Raw genomic sequence first — 16279 nt, 5'->3', positions numbered from 1 at the left:
AAGAGAGACTGGGAATTATTATTATTATTTTATACCCTCTCTCTGGTTTCCACTTGTTCATCTAAACCCTAAATAAAAAAAGAGATGCTTCCTCTGCTCTTTTTAAGAGGCCAAATGAATAACGATCAGCAACTAACCAAGAAATCCTGGCTTGTAATTTGGGAATGAGCAAAACAGAAAAACAGAGCAGAATTTATGTTAGCCCATTCTGGCACATGCATCGAACATGGCAGATGCCATTCAAAGTTTATACTGTCAACTTACATAAATCAGAAGTGCACTAAGAATGTCCAGCAACATCTTGGAGGACCACATCTCTGCTGTTCTCTTGGCAGGGTCTCAGATCATGTGCAAAGCTTTGTATGTAAGGCATCTATGGTCTATTCACAGATTAAGCTGAATGAGAATAGACTGAGAGCAATGAATGCAATCCTGGCTCCCTCCCTTCAATTCACTCTACAAGTCAAACTGCCTAAAACGAAAAAGAAATCTGTGGAGCCCAGCAGTCACTGCTGACTAGAAGAGTCAAAACAAGAGGAGAGGCCTTAATCAGCCATCTTGACTTCTGTTTTGTTCAAATGCTGTTAGCAGCATTTTCTGGTGACCCAGTAAATTTAACCCACAATGGTACTTTATTGAAACCAGCAATAAAAGATTAACTGAACTAGACAACAGGGTCACTGTTACAAACCCTAAAGTGATCCACTGTCTCCGAGACAGACACAATGGGTAGAACAGCAGATCTTTAACTCCCCTTAACTAAATTCCATATCTGAATTCAAAGCAGTGTCATTATCCCAGCAAAGAGAGAGAGAAAGAAAGAGTGTGTCCCAACACAGACGTTTTTCAGCCTGGTGGTTAAAATCATTTAGTATCCAGCCATCTCCAATAATAGCCATATAAAAAACAATGGGCTCTATTGAGGATTTTCATCAGGGCAGATAGTCATTTATACGGTTTCCCCCCCTGCAGCTCACTAGATGAAACCTCACAAAGACTCAATTCAGACACCATTCTTGTTTCTAACAGGCAAATAAAATAAAATTAAAAAATCTCAACAGCTGAAGTAATGATCATCCCTCATCAAGGAAGACTGTGAACTGGAATACTTGCAAACTTTTTACACGGGGACTTTCTTGATGACTAAGAATATTGTAAGTGTCCTGTTATTCTTGTGCGTGTCCTGTGAATCAGGAAGCAATGATAAAAATAGGAATAAAAATCAAGATTTTGCTCCCACCCCCAAAAAAAGATAGAGGTGATTCCAAATACCTAATTGCCACAGACTGAATCCCCGCTCCTCTCAATGAACCTGACAAGACACAGGTCAGGGTTTCGGTTACAGCAAAATGACCAGCACTACTATGACACTACGGCCACGGGTGAATGGATTCTGCATGAACAGAAAGGCAGACAGACAGACCTGGCCTTTGCTGCTGAAAGCCAATCCACATTCCCCACTTTGAAAAAAGGCCAGAATATATATTGTCATGGCTCCCACTTGCTGACTTGGGACTCCTGGCTCTGGTGCTGCAACGAAGGGGGAAACCTCTCTTTAGTGTTCCACTGACGCAAACGGCAATTCGGGTTTTCTCCAGATGGACACCTATCGCTAAAGAGTGGGTTTTCTCTCAGAAAGGAGTGGGGTAAGGGGAAAACCGCTCAGACCTGTGCTTTCTAAGCACAAGAAGTGTGGATGAGCTGTAAAAGCTTTAGTTGAAAATTCAGTACAGCATCTCAACATAGGTCAGGTGACAGGTTCATAAAGCACAGCAGAACTCTACAACGCATGGCTAGAGGCAAGCTGAGGCGTGGTTCCATCACTTGGCTCACCCCCTAGGCTTCCCTTTTGAAAAGTGGGACAGGCACGTCATTTGTGCAATCGTTTCCCCAGGTCTCAGGGCTGGCCAAGCAAGTGCTATGAGTGAGCAGAGGATGGTCCTGCCAGCGCTGTCACCTCTGCATTCTTGGGAGATGGAAACAGAGATAATGGGGCCAGCTTGCTCTCACATCTATCCTTTGGTGCCTCCTCTGAGAGTGATGCCTCCTCGCTGCTAAGGAGAGGCACTGGGGGCCCCTTGGATGGTGATGATGTTGCACCTGGATTACATTATGACGCTGAAGTGTGCCGCTCTTCTGACAACCCACTTGGTCCTTCCCCCGGATCCAGGTCTTTACTTCCCAAGTCACTCAGGCCGTCCTTGGAAGGACCTTCCTCACTCTCCTTCCACTCCTCCTCATCTGATCACTCTTTCCACCATGTCTCCATGGGGCTCATGCATGTGAAAAAGTAAAAACCCATTTGTGTTATCATGTGTAGACTTGTGTAGATAAAGTGGAAGTTCAGGAGGGGTTTGCACAAAGCAAGCTTCCAATCTTTAATCAGCTAAATGTTCCTAAATGAACAGAACTTGGTCTTTATTAGTTCTTGCTTCATTTTGTTTGAAGATTTAAAATCACAACTGTTGTCATACGATTGTCTTGGGTAGTACTCATCTAATTAGCAAGAGTAGCTACGTCACACTGTCGTTCTCTCCCCAATCATGTGATTTCCACATCTATCACAACAGCAATACTGTCTTTGGCACAATGTAGCAGATGTAGATTAGAAGGTTCAAGTACTGTGTTTAAAAGAAAAAGCTAGAAAACGCTCCTGGTCCTTAACCTTTTGAAAATGGGCTTATACCGCAGCATCAACCAATACTGATCATTGCTGCGGTCCATTCTGAACCTTCCAGAGTTCGATTATTCATACATGTTGACTTCTTCTGTCTCTATCCCAATGGATGTGGTATCACTTATAGAAGCAGAATCTCGCCCTGGTAAAACCAAAGACTTCTGCCCAAAGGTAGGCAACATCTTCGAAACAGAGGGTAAGCAGGCAACTCCTCATCAAATATTCAACCGGGGAAGTTTAAATCAACATTTAACATTACATTAACCACCATTTGCAAATGCTGCAGAGAAGCTCCAGCTTTTCCCAGATATCCCCCCCCCCCCGTCACATAATTAACCTTGTTTACTCTTCCAATTTTATGCTAAAGTGGCGTCAAGGCTCATCTGCACTCCTCTTTTCCCCTTTGTTTATAAATAGAGTAGTATTCTGTTTGTGCACCAAGGCTTGTAGGAATCAAATAACCGTGCATTAAACTGATGAAGTTTGGGGTTTTTTTTAAGAAAAGGAAACAAAAAGGAAAATGGAAAAACCTTTTTTTTTTTTTTTTGTAAGAGAAAGAGTGGATTCTTCTTTTTAATAAGGTCTTCAAGTTGCAAACCCTCTTGTGCATTCCAATCCGGCAGCAATTTTGTCAACCTCCAGGTAACAATTTGGGTTCTCAAACAGCTATGGTTTCAATATGCATTCTTGCATGCTTGGGGTGGGGGAGAAGAGAGATTGTAATGATAACCCAAACATTCCCACTCACCCCCCACATTGTTTTCTGGCATCTGTTCTTCATCAAGTTATACAGAAACTTTAATTCCATCTGCAATTTTTAACCCTAGATGACTCTAGGACTTCCACAGGCGTATGCCAACCAGTTGTAAATTAAAAGTTATTCTTCCATTTCCTCCCTTGAGGAAACCTAACAGAATGTACTTATGCAGAGTTTCTCAGGTTTTGTCAAAGTGATGCTTCTTAAGCATGTAAAAACTGCCCAAGTTATCTCAGAACAAACCTATCAGCCCTTGTGCTCTTACGTATTCGCTTCCCAAAGTCTTACTTTTATGTACAGTGCCTAATAAATATTTTATTCTGTTGTAAATCAATTTAGAATGCCTCATGTAAAAAGAGTCACAAATAAATAAAGCAATTAATTAATTAATTAATTAAGGCAAGAAAGTCCCTTACTGAAACCAAAATATACACAATATAGTCTTTGGCACTCTGGCACAAGTTACAGTGTACATCCCAGAATCCTTTAAATTTGCCACTGGAGTTATGGCTCACTCAGTTTGTATCTCAGCTGCCATCTTCCTTACTCCTGACTTGCAAAAAAATTGTCTTCCAACAAATACTGGGTGCTTTCACTCAGCATCCTAAAAACATTACAGATCCATTCCTCTAAAAATACGAATTCTGCATTCACACAAAATTTCAATTTGGTTCAACCTGTTATCATACCTGCATTTTTTCATATGGCAAGGAACAGTAACAGTTCGTAGAGACTCTAATGTATGGAGCCTTTGGCCCTCCAGATGTTAGTGATCTACAACCCCTGGCCATTGGCCATGCTTCCTGGGGTTGATGAGAGAACCTGTTGTTCAGTAACATTTGAAGGGCTAAAGATTCCCCACGCCTGCCATTGTGTGGCATGACACAACCAAGTACAATGTGTACACACACTCTTATCCATCATGAAAAGAGGAAAAAATGGACATGTTCTACCCTATAAACTGGGCGCCATTTTAGAAATGTTTAGAGTTTTGGTATTTCAGCATAGGCAAAATATTTGCACAGCTTGCTCCTCTCAAAACAAGCCACAAGCTGGTAACTTTTAAGTATTCAAAGATGGGAGAGCTCAACTGGGCCTTTGGAACTGCAGGCTGCGGAGAAAAAGAGAAGCAGTAAAGAGTAAAGGCGGTCACTTTTGCTGTTACAGAACCCACCCTTCATTTCAAGTTCATTTCTGTGGCCTGGGAGACTTACATCAGTTTGCCAGTTGCCCACTAACAACTGCTTCTGAGTGAGAAGGTTGCCGTACCATCACTGCCCCAGAAACCATCCCATGTAACATATGCACAAGCAAACAGCCTGTGCTGTGCTGTCTTTTTTTTTTTTTTATCATCATGAATCAACCTGACATAAGTGTACAAGTACATAGGGAGAGATGTCAACCTTATCAGCCTATATACTGCTCAGTGGGGGGAAACCACTTGTTTACAAAAGTACCGTATTTTTCGCTCTGTAAGACCCACCAGACCACAAGACGCACCTAGTTATTAGAGGAGGAAAACAAGGAAAAAAACATTCTGAATCTCAGGAGCCAGAACAGCAAGAGGGATCGCTGCGCAGTGAAAGCAGCAATCCCTCTTGCTGTTCTAGCTTCTGTGATAGCTGTGCAGCCTGCATTCGCTCCATAAGACGCACACACATTTCCCCTTACTTTTTAGGAGGGAAAAAGTGAGTCTTATAGAGCAAAAAATACGGTAATTTTATTGGTGCAATCCAATTCAACTGTGAACTTTTTCGCCACCAATATATTTTGGTTTTGCAAACCGGGCTTTTCACTGATGGCACATGCAGTTATGCCTATTAAAATACTGACAGCAATTTAATTGGAACAATTATTGCATTTAACCCAGGCCTCAGGGGCAATTGCATGCTGTGGAGGGGTGAGAATATACACTGTCTACTCTAGCAAAACCTCAGGCAGCTGTTCCTTGCCATGCTAGACTAGCATATTCAAATAATTTCCCGTTCCACCTTTCCATGTGTCAGAGTATTCATGATTATCAAAATGATGAAGTATGCAAATGCCAGCACACGCTACACACACACACACACACACACACACACACACACACAATGAATGTGCATCGAAGATTTTACAGTACCTTTGCTCTTTAATTAAGGTGTTATAAAATAGTGGTGCTATTTAATTAAGGTGTTATAAAATAGGGACAGGGGTGGCGCTGTGGGTTAAACCACAGAGCCTAGGACTTGGCCGATCAGAAGGTCAGCAGTTCAAATCCCCGCGAGGGGCTGAGCTCCCGTTGCTCGGTCCCTGCTCCTGCCAACCTAGCAGTTCGAAAACATGTCAAAGTGCAAGTAGATAAATAGGTACCGCTCCAGCAGGAAGGTAAACGGCGTTTCCGTGCGCTGCTCTGGTTTGCCAGAAGCGGCTCAGTCATGCCTGGCCACATGACCCGGAAGCTGCAGGTCGGCTCCCTCGTCCAATAAAGCGAGATGAGCGCCGCAACCCGAGTCGGTCACGACTGGACCTAATGGTCAGGGGTCCCTTTTTAAAATAGCGGTAGGTAGAGAGACATGAATTGGAATTCAAATACAGTAGAACGGGGTGAACCTGTAGCTCATTAGACACTCAAAACACTATCCTGTGTTCTTAACTTCTTGCAGATATCCCAAATACCTTAGCTTTCTTTTCAAATGTTTCCATAAAGGGAGGTGGTAACAAGTCTGAAACATGATGGCTCTGACTGAGCAAGTTCTCTTTCCTACCGGACTGAAACACAAATGAAAGACACACACACACTGCTATAACAGATGCCAGGATGATTAAGAGGCAACTTTTATGCATTTTATCACTTCAACCCATCCAGTGTTTCTGGCCTCAGCTACAGGGGTGGGGGGAGGGCTCTATTATGTTTCCAAGTGTGCCCATAAATGATTTCCTCCACATTAACTTATACACAGGACACACGAGGGGTGGGGGGAGGGCTTTATTATATTTCCAAGTGTGCCCATAAATGATTTCCTCCACATTAACTTATACACAGGACACACAATATAAAAAAGGGAGGAGGAGAATAATGCTAACCTATGTGACAGAATTCCAGTTCCAGCCTGGCATCGAGTGGAGGTTCGTCCATGTGGGAAAATGTGGAACTGCCCCACCAACCTCAGCCTGCCCTTCACCAGCCCCTGCCTGTCCAGCCTTCTTCCTATATGTCCAACTCAAGGGATAGCACTGCCTGCCAGTTTCCTCCTCCTGAGTCTCCATGTTGCCTTTGCAGGATTCAACAGGGAGGAGGACAGGAGCAAAACTAAAATCAGATCACACCCACAGCATGCATCTAAAGCCCTCTTATACCACTTTAACAGTCATGGCTCTGCCCAAAGTATCCTGGGAAATACAGTTTGCTAGGAAATTTAGCTATATTGCACACAAGCTACAGTCCCCAAGATTCTTTGGGGGAGGAGTCATGACTGTTAAAGTGGCCTAAGATGTATTTAAATGTATAGTGTGGATGTGACCTTAGTTGGCTCGTGCTCTGCCTACAGTTGGTCTCCCAGCCTTTTCCCCTACCAGTCCCAATGGGCACCAGCGACCACTGCTAGTGAAAAATGAAGCAGGAGGCTCTTTATTCCAAAACATTTTTATCTCTGGCCCCACTCAATGTCAACATGCATCCCAACAGATTACCCCAAAGGAATTTAAACCCTGACAAAAGGTTGTCCCCACCTGGTTTACATCACAACCCTCCTTCTACTTCAAAAAAGCAAGCTTTCAAAGGTTGCTACAATGCTTTTGTAGCAACCTCTCCATTCTTAAGGAAATCAGCCCTGAGTGTTCACTGGAAGGACAGATCGTGAAGCTGAGGCTCCAGTACTTTGGCCACCTCATGAGATGAAAAGACTCCCTGGAAAAGACCCTGATGCTGGGAAAGATGGAGGGCACATGGAGAAGGGGACGACAGAGGACGAGATGGTTGGATAGTGTTCGTGAAGCTACCAGCATGAGTTTGACCAAACTGCGGGAGGCAGTGGAAGACAGAAGTGCTTGGTGTGCTCTGGTCCATGGGGTCACAAAGAGTCGGACACGACTAAACGACTAAACAACAACAACAACGCTTTTGAGTTGTTCTTTCCTCACCGTCCTATCATGTTCACTTAGAAGTAAGACTCATTGTGTTCAATACTTCTTACTTGCTAGTGAGTGTGTTTAGGGACTGCAGCCTTAGACTACCCTTCTCCTGGGAAGATGCCTTAGATCCTTCCACCATCTCTGCAATATCGTAGTGAGTCAAGTGAGGAAATTTTCCGCCTCTGACCAATCTGTCAGCAGCTTGAAGCTTCACCACAATGTCACCGCAAGCTTGTTCTGCTTTTCGGGGGCTTCCGTTCTTGGGAGAGCAGTGCCAGTAGCCTGTTGTCAAAACAGAGTTAACCCCCTCTTGTGCCAAGCCTTAACAAACAGAGGCACCCTGGGCCTGTAGAGGAACAGGATACATTGTCTGAAAATAGGTCATTAGCCATGACAGCTAGTTTTCCCCATACTCTCAAGTAGTTTGGTCAATTTAACAGTTATCCAATGATCAAAAAACTTGTTGGCTTAAGATCATAGTTAAGGCCCAAATCCATATGGGGACCAGTAAAGAAGACTTGCCTTGTGCTGGTCCTGTCTTACCTTACAAAACATCTGAGCCTTACTACATTGTTAAAGATTTCCTCCTGTGAGTTCACCCACGCCTATCATGAGAAGACCACACTGTCGTAAGAGATGAAGGGGTTGCAATGGTTGGGGGGCATAGTCTCCCATAACAGTTTCTCAGGTTTCTAAATGAAGCCCTTCTCCAAGTCAGCTACTTTCTCAGTTGCAAATAACTATAAGGGAATCTCTGTAAAGATGTTACCTCGGTGGCACTGGGCTCCCTGGAAGTCAAAGTTGAGGAGAAAGGGGAATGGTTAAGTGCTGGCCCTGCGACACAGATAAGGGAGACTTTTTGTGGTTATGATAAGGATGTAGCAAAGCTAAGAGGTTTGGGGATACGGTAATTGCTGTACAAAGTTTCACTGGATCCTCTTTTATGTCTGCTGAACTATGTAAAAAACTCATGTACTGTAGCACCAGAACATCAAAACCAGCACTATATATAATCACGGCAGCCAGGATTTTGTATGCTAAGTCACGGAAAAGCAACTGGAAACTCAACAAATCAGATCTTGGAAGAAAGCTATGGGAACAACTGTACATTATAAAATTAATAGTCACCTAAAGGAAAAGGAAAGATTTCGAGACATTAAGTGGAGCCTGTTAAAGAGGCAACAAAGCATTTTAGGCCAAGGAGTACGTTTCAATGAAAAATTTACTGCATTTATAAATTGAATGTTTATTTATTTATTACTGGTAAGCCATTTGAGGAATGAGGACTGTTGCCCTTACTCACTTCACGACATGTGATTTATTTATTTATATTTTTTAATTATTGCGTATTATGAATAAATAGACTTAATTATTAATTTTTAGATGTACAATACAACAAATACTAACACTCTTAGAGCAGATTATATATTGTACATCTAAAAATTAATTATTAATTATGTCTATTAATAATATGCAATAAATAAAAAGTATAAATAAATAAATGGGTCAGTACTAATAAATGGGCATTTCAAATGGTGTATTTCAACCTGCTTCAAGATATGTGAGAAATGTGACCTGGTATGATGGCATATGTTTTAATGATTTATTTTGCATTTTGTTGTATATTTTGTTATTAGCTACTTTGGGGATTCCACAAGGATATATACTTAAATAATAAATAGATCTGTCACAGGAAGAAGGATGTGGGGATAAAATGCAATGAGAAGCCCCAAGCAATCATCTTGCATTCAAAGAAGCACCAAGTCTCTCATTCCATTAGTGCAAGAATTTACCCTTGCACAACAGAGCTTTCGACCCTCTCCTTCCCCTGCGCATCCCCTAAATCTGTTCTGGTGTTTCCCTCAATTCTCTGGAGTTTAGGGAAGGGTACAGGGAGAGGAGAGGGGAGGAGTTCCATTGTGCAAGCGTAATTTTTTGTGTTAACAGAACAAAGCCCCTGGGTACTGCCCATAAATAAATAAAATATTCATGTTGATATTGTTTGCTAAATTTGCAAGGGGCAACTACCAGTAGTTGGGAAGGCAAGCATCTGCCACTTATTACTACAGTGGTACCTCGGGTTATGAACTTAATTCTTTCCGGAGGTCCGTTCTTAACCCAAAACCGTTCTTAACCTGAGGTACCACTTTAACTAATGTGGCCTCCCACTGCTGCTGTGCCGCCGGCGCACAATTTCCATTCTCATCCTGGGGGAAAGTTCTCAACCTGAGGTACTACTTCCAGGTTAGCGGAGTTTGCAACCCAAAGTGTTTGTAACCCGAAGTACCACTGCAGTTGGCTTGTTAAAACATGTGACTTTTTAGCTGGGGACAAACTGTAGCTCAAATTAATGGGCCATGTAACCCTTTCTGCTTGGATGACTTTCTGGAAAAATGTTTCCCATCTATTACGTATGCAGAATGAACGAAATCAATGCACAGAAAGCAGGGGCATCAGTGTTCAAGATTTATTCTGTAAAGCTGCAGTAAGGAACTGAGAGGGAGGAAACACAGAAACTGTTCTGAAATTGTAATATTTTGCTGATCTTGGATTTTCTGATACTGCTTGTAAGCTGAAATGTACAAGCAACATGGGTTATTGCCATTTTCCCCCCATTTCTTTTCTTTCTTAAAAAATAAAGAACCCAAAAAGGGAGTTGGGGTAGACATGAGATTTTGACTAATGTCCTTAGCTGCACAAGCCACAGATGCCATTACTTATATTATTTACTGCTATTACTCATTGTAATAGGCCCTGGTGGGAGAGAAAGCTAGGAACCCAACTGTAGGTGGAGGCTGAGCCAATGACTAACAGAGCCAACTAATGCTAGTTTTGTCCCCATTTTCCTCCTGAGTTGCAAAGGGGAACACTAAAGCCTAGGAGGAAACAGAGAGCCAGGCCGACCCTCTGAACTGGTTGTAAGTAAAGAAGCAAGTGAAGTTGGAGGAATCAAGATGGAGGTTGTTAGGGCAGGTCCACACTACTACTGTTAATACAGTCGTACCTTGGAAGTTGAACAGGATCCGTTCTGGTTGTTGATTAGGAGCCGAAACATTCGGCAACTAAGTCGTTCGAGATCCAACGTACAACCATAATACTATGCCACCACAACTAACAATTCGGGGCAGAGGAGGGTACCTAAAGGCTCACAGTTGCAAAACTGCCTCATGCCCATTTTAAAACCCACCAACTTATATCTGAACTTGTGATCTTCTGCAGGGGTGATCTCCATCTTCTCATTGTGAACTGGGCTACATTCCTGCTAATTTACACTGGATTCTAAATCCAGCGGCAACCTAGGAAATCCAGTATTCTCACAACTTAATTATGCCGAATGACCTGCTTTTCTTTTTCAGGAACACAAAATCAATAGCATTTTTTACTTCATACGTGTATAAAACGTTACTCTTGCAGCAGATGAGGCTTAGCTCTCCCCTCCAGAAACTTCTGTGTGATGCAATGTTTACTAAGCCTGGAGGCATCTTGTTCCTTCCAGTATTTGCATGCTCTGTTAGTTTCCAGTATACTTCGTTCTCAGTTGTAGGAAGTTCTAGTCACAGCATGGTTCCTTAAGCATTAATCACTCAAACTTAGCAACACTATACCCCAAGGACTGAAAATTCAACTTCTAATCCTGGTTACCCTTTCAAGTGATTCATGTACATGATCTCAGCAATTTACACAGTTACCCTGTAATGTAGGCCAGTTTTGTTAACCCCTTGTAACAAATGGCAGACTGAGGCTAAGTGGTGGTAGCCTGCCTTAGGTGAGTTGAATAACCTATGGCTGAGGTGAAATTTGAACTCGGGACCTCACAGCTCATTCTCTCATCTTTTTCTCTCTTTCTTTACACCTGAGATACAAAAGCAGAAATTTGCGTACGCTTGTGGGTTCTAGTTTGAGCATCTGTTGACCATCCATACATCTACACAAACACATTTCTGAAGAACTCACCACAATTTCTAAGCAAACTTGCACTCGAAATCCTAAACTCAAAGGTCATTTGTGGCATCCAGTTCAGGAGCTCTTTCGATTCATCACAGGAAGCTATTTAGCATGTTTTAATAACAAAAAAAATACAAAATTGGCTGTGGCACTATGAGTCACCTGCTTAGATACAAAGCCTGCCAGATTAAACCCATGTGCATTTTTCATAATGACCTCATAGCAAGCGATGGGTGTGGAAGGCACACTTGATCATCTGTGGATTATCAGTGAATGGAACAATGCAAACGTGTTATGCACTGTAGTTGGATAGGAAGTCTACAAAAGGGTATTCTGTACTCATCTGGATTTCATCATTACAGAGTTGGGCAATGAGTATTATCTAGCAAGCCCCCCCCCCCTTTATAATTTGAGGCCAGTGTTGCAGTAGTCATTTTGGCCTAATATTAGTATTTTGCAAACTAAATTTAGAGCACAAAGCTTTTAAGCTAACATCACATCAAACCCCCCCCCCTCTCTCTCTCTCTGTGTGTGTGTGTGTGTTGCCCAAAAGTGTGATACCTCCTCTACTTTCTCAGTGGTGGTGGTGAGTTTCTTACAACCCCTAAGGAAACTTACGGAGTTCAATCCTTATAGGATAGCAGTAAGTCATCACAGTAAAACGGAATAACCAAGACATAGATAATCCATGCAAATAGTTATACAAGGGTTTTGCCTTTTTAAAAGGTAATTTTGGGGGGTGTACAAAAAGAACCCCTAGTGAAGCAAGCCCTCTTTCCCTATCTCTGCTGCACATCCTAGTAGCACTGGCCCTCACTGCATAAGAAACTAGCAGAGAGAACACATTCTTCCAGGTGTACTTCTCTGCTCTGTAAGTTCAATCATTGAGAACCTTTTGGCTAGGGGTAGGCAACCTAGGGATGCAGGTGGCACTGTGGTCTAAACCACTGAGCCTAGGGCTTGCCGGTCAGAAGGTTGGTCGTTCGAATCCCCGCGACGGGGTGAGCTCCCGTTGCTCGGTCCCTGCTCCTGCCAACCTAGCAGTTCGAAAGCACGTCAAAGTGCAAGTAGATAAATAGGTACCGCTCCGGTGGTAAGGTAAATGACATTTCTGTGTGCTGCTCTGGTTTCGCCAGAAGCGGCTTAGTCATGCTGGCCACGTGACCCGGAAAAACTGTCTGTGGACAAACGTCAGCTCCCTCGGCCAGTAAAGCGAGATGAGCACCGCAACCCCAAAGTCATTCGCGACTAGACTTAACTGTCAGGGGTCCTTTACCTTTACCTTTTTTTAGGCAACCTAATGCCTGTGGGCCGGATGTGGCCCAATCACCTCTTCAATCCGGCCCGTGGACAGTTCGGGAATCAGCGTGCTTTTACATGAGTAGAATGTGTCCTTTTATTTAAAATACATCTCTGGGTTATTTGTGAGGCATAGGAATTCAATCATTTTTTTCCCCCTTCAAAATATAGTCCGGCCCACCACAATGGTCTGAGGGACGGTGGACCGGCCCATGGCTGAAAAAGGTTGCTGACCCCTGCTTTTGGCAGTCCAACCATTACGCTGGTAGCCACTACTGAACAAGTAGCAACTCCTAAGCTTTAGAAGCAGCTTTCTGTTTGATTGCAACAGGAATTTTAAGTGGGCTGCTTTATTCATTCAAGGGTTTGGGGGGTTTTCTTTGGTGTTTGGTCCCTGCTCCTTCATCTATTTTGTTTCTATTTTATTGATCTGATAGTCTTATTTTTTTAATATCCCTCACATTGAGATCCTTACATTATTACAGGTATAAATTATCTAATTTTATATTAAAATATATCTAATTCTATATATGAAGTTATATATGATAAATATAAAACATATAGGAACAAAACAGGGTCTCTAGCTCAGCGGCAGAATGCCTGCTTTGCATGCCAAACATCCTAGGTTTGATTCCTGGCAACTCCATAGCTTCCTTGGCAGAGCATCTGCTTTCCATGCAGAAGGTCACAAGTTCGACCCCATGGCATCCATGGGTGGGCCTGAAACCCACTGCCAGTCAGTGTAGACAGTACTGAGTTAGATGGACCGTACAAGGCAGTTCCTATGCTGCTGTGGGATTGTTTTAATGAGCCTTTTGTTCCAGAATCGACATAGAAGATGGTCTGTGGATAGCGGGGGGGGGGGGGGGTAGGCACTCACACACAAAGAGCTGCATTTGCATGTAACACTAAACCACAGCTTAATACTACATGGGTGGAATGCAACAAGCTCAAGCAAACAGTTGTGTTGAGAACTCCCCGCTCCTTTCCCTCCTATGTGGCCTGGAGATAGTTTTGTTTTTTAAGAATGCTGACTTGTTTCATAAGAATTAAGTAACCTGGGTTACAACAAACTGTGGTTTCAAAGCAAGCCGGCGTCAGACAACAGGTTATGAAGCTGACCAGTTTAATTTCCCAGAATTTGTTGTAATCCAGGCTTCCTGATTTGTATTGCACAAAGTGACATCATTATTTGAACTGAAGTCATCTCCCACCCATGTGAGAGGAAGAAAGGGAAGTGAAGAAAACCAGTACTTGATGGGCTCACTTTAGTTTGCCCACATAGTGCTAACCCATGGTTGAGTTTCTCTTTCTCTGCCCCCCCTTTCTCCTGCCCCCCCCCTATATGGTGTCAAGGAGCCCCAACAAAGATGGCGTATGGTTCTTGCCTTCACCACTTACAGAGAAACCCAGAAATGGGAGTTAGAAACACACTCTGCAAAGATAAATCCATCATCTTATCTTACTGGCGACACTCAAAGAGAATTGCCTGTATATGCAATTCACCAAAAGGGGAAGTACCTGAGGAGAAATAGCATGTTTCTGTCATTCTTTAGTGCCATTTCAAGGCTCACAAGCAACATTTATGGAGATAGGGCCTATAATCAATGCTATTTCCTGAACCAACAAGTGAAATAATTATTATACTGCTGCATGATCTCCATAAAGTCTCATTGTGTTTCCAAAGAACTTTCTATCGAAGGATCTTTGCAGGTGATGGAACACCTGGATTTCCCCCTCTGATCTGTAGCCATGCAGTAACAGCACTGCAATGGCCTTTATGTCTAACCCTTGCCACTCCAGACAGTAAGATTTAAAGAGAATACTGTAACTCTATTCAATGCCTCTTAAAGAGCCAGTAGGCTAGGACCCAAGATAGAAACTGCTAGTGTGACCCAAGAGGATGATAGGCATCTAAAGATGGGGAGGAAGATTGTGGCCCTACTGGTTCTTCAGGACCTCCCAGCATCTTTTACTATCAGCCATCAGTTTTTACTTTGCTGCTGGGGATTTGAGAGTCCAAGGTGCTGGTACTGAAGTGGTTCACCTTGTACCACATAGGGCAGTTCCAGTAGGTGGTTGAGCATCCAAACCAGCACAGTGACTTTATGAGACAGGCAGGTGTGCTTGCCTTCCATGTAGAAAGAGAGTGGGGGTTGTGTTTTATATTTTTAACATACGAGAGCATTCAAATCTGTAATCCTCACGTCTTCATTCTGAAGTCGCACAGAACCAGTAGTGGTGCACTGCATCTGTTTTCTGGATTTTTTAATCGGGTCATATTGGCGTGATGCCAATGGCAGAGATCACTACTTGCTTGCAATGGAAAAAGCTGTGGCCCTTGCTTTGAGCTACACTGTACTGAGGTGAGATTTTAGGACTGGAATCCTAAATATACTTTCCTAGAAGGAAGTTTCATTGAGATCAATAGGACTTATTTCTATGTAGCTTTGGTTTCACTGGGGCTACATTTTCCCAGCAGTAACTGCATAGCTTATGAGTGTCATAGTTGCCTTGGAAGAAAAGGGACTTTGACTATTTAAAACAATGTTTACTAGTTAAGGAATTTTTTCTTGCCACCAGTTAGCCAAGGGTCACAAAGAACTGAAAAAAAACCCAGAACATGCTTCACACTGCTGATATAGCCAAGATGATTAATGTTTATCAGCAAAGACTCAAAGGCTTCACTCTTTACGCTGTGCCAGCAAACCAATCCTCAAATGGATGTAAAGAATGTGAATTAATTTGAGTGTTGAAAGTAAGCACCAACCAGTTAAACCACATACTGCAGCGCATTAGAAATGATGGGGAAATAGTACTGCTTAGGGTTCTCCCAGAAAGTATATTAATCTGTTAATATCTGGGGTGGTAGATCATGTCAGTATTTACACTCATATTATGTACTGTCATCTATATAATATTAACCGTCATTTTGCACAGATGAATATTCAGGTTTTTTGTGGGGGTAGCTCTTATATAATATCCTCTCATACGAACAATTTATGGCTAACATTTTTGAGCGCCTCTTCGCGATGGTTTTCAGTTGTTGTAAACTACTTTGTGAGTCAATTCTGGATGGAAAGCAGGGCCTAAGTACGCAATTAAATATATAAAGTGCTTTCTGAGCATTCAAAGCACCTCATATGCATTCTATCCACCACCTCTAATATTAGTATGTTAATTTGCAGATTAACTTTTAGGCCTTGGAGCAAGAGGGGATACGTGCCCCGGGCAACAGAACAGCATCCTGCATGGGACAGAGGCACACTGCAGCCACATCACAGTCCTTATGTTCTGGCCAGATTCCACATATTCAGAGGTGGGTGGACACTAGGAGCGTAACCAGCAGGAATGTAAAGGTGAAGTCAGGCCCTGACAATGGATGAGGTGTGGTTGGCTATGGCCCATCTACAGTGGCCGAGAAAAGCCCTCCTCCTTATCCACCCCAAGGAGAGGAAAGTGTGAAGCTGTAGTGGCTGGCCCAGTGG

The 16279-nt window shown here is 42.9% G+C and overlaps 2 protein-coding genes across 2 annotated transcripts in view; both read right to left on the bottom strand.

Annotated features, from left to right (window-relative positions):
* LOC310837366 (receptor-type tyrosine-protein phosphatase eta-like) overlaps positions 1–16279 on the bottom strand; it is an 81944-nt gene that overhangs the window by 53618 nt on the left and 12047 nt on the right. The gene's annotated exons all lie outside the window — the stretch shown is intronic.
* Positions 756–16279, bottom strand: part of TMEM86A (transmembrane protein 86A) — a 217064-nt gene continuing 201540 nt past the window's right edge. Inside the window, exon 6 of the mRNA XM_083723672.1 lies at positions 756–772. The gene's annotated coding sequence lies outside the window, so the exon portion shown is untranslated. The remainder of the gene's footprint in view (positions 773–16279) is intronic.

Source organism: Podarcis gaigeae (genome assembly GCF_964106915.1).
Source record: "Podarcis gaigeae genome assembly, chromosome: 1".
Lineage (NCBI taxonomy): Eukaryota > Metazoa > Chordata > Lepidosauria > Squamata > Lacertidae > Podarcis > Podarcis gaigeae.
This window is presented reverse-complemented; position numbering and strand designations above follow the sequence as displayed.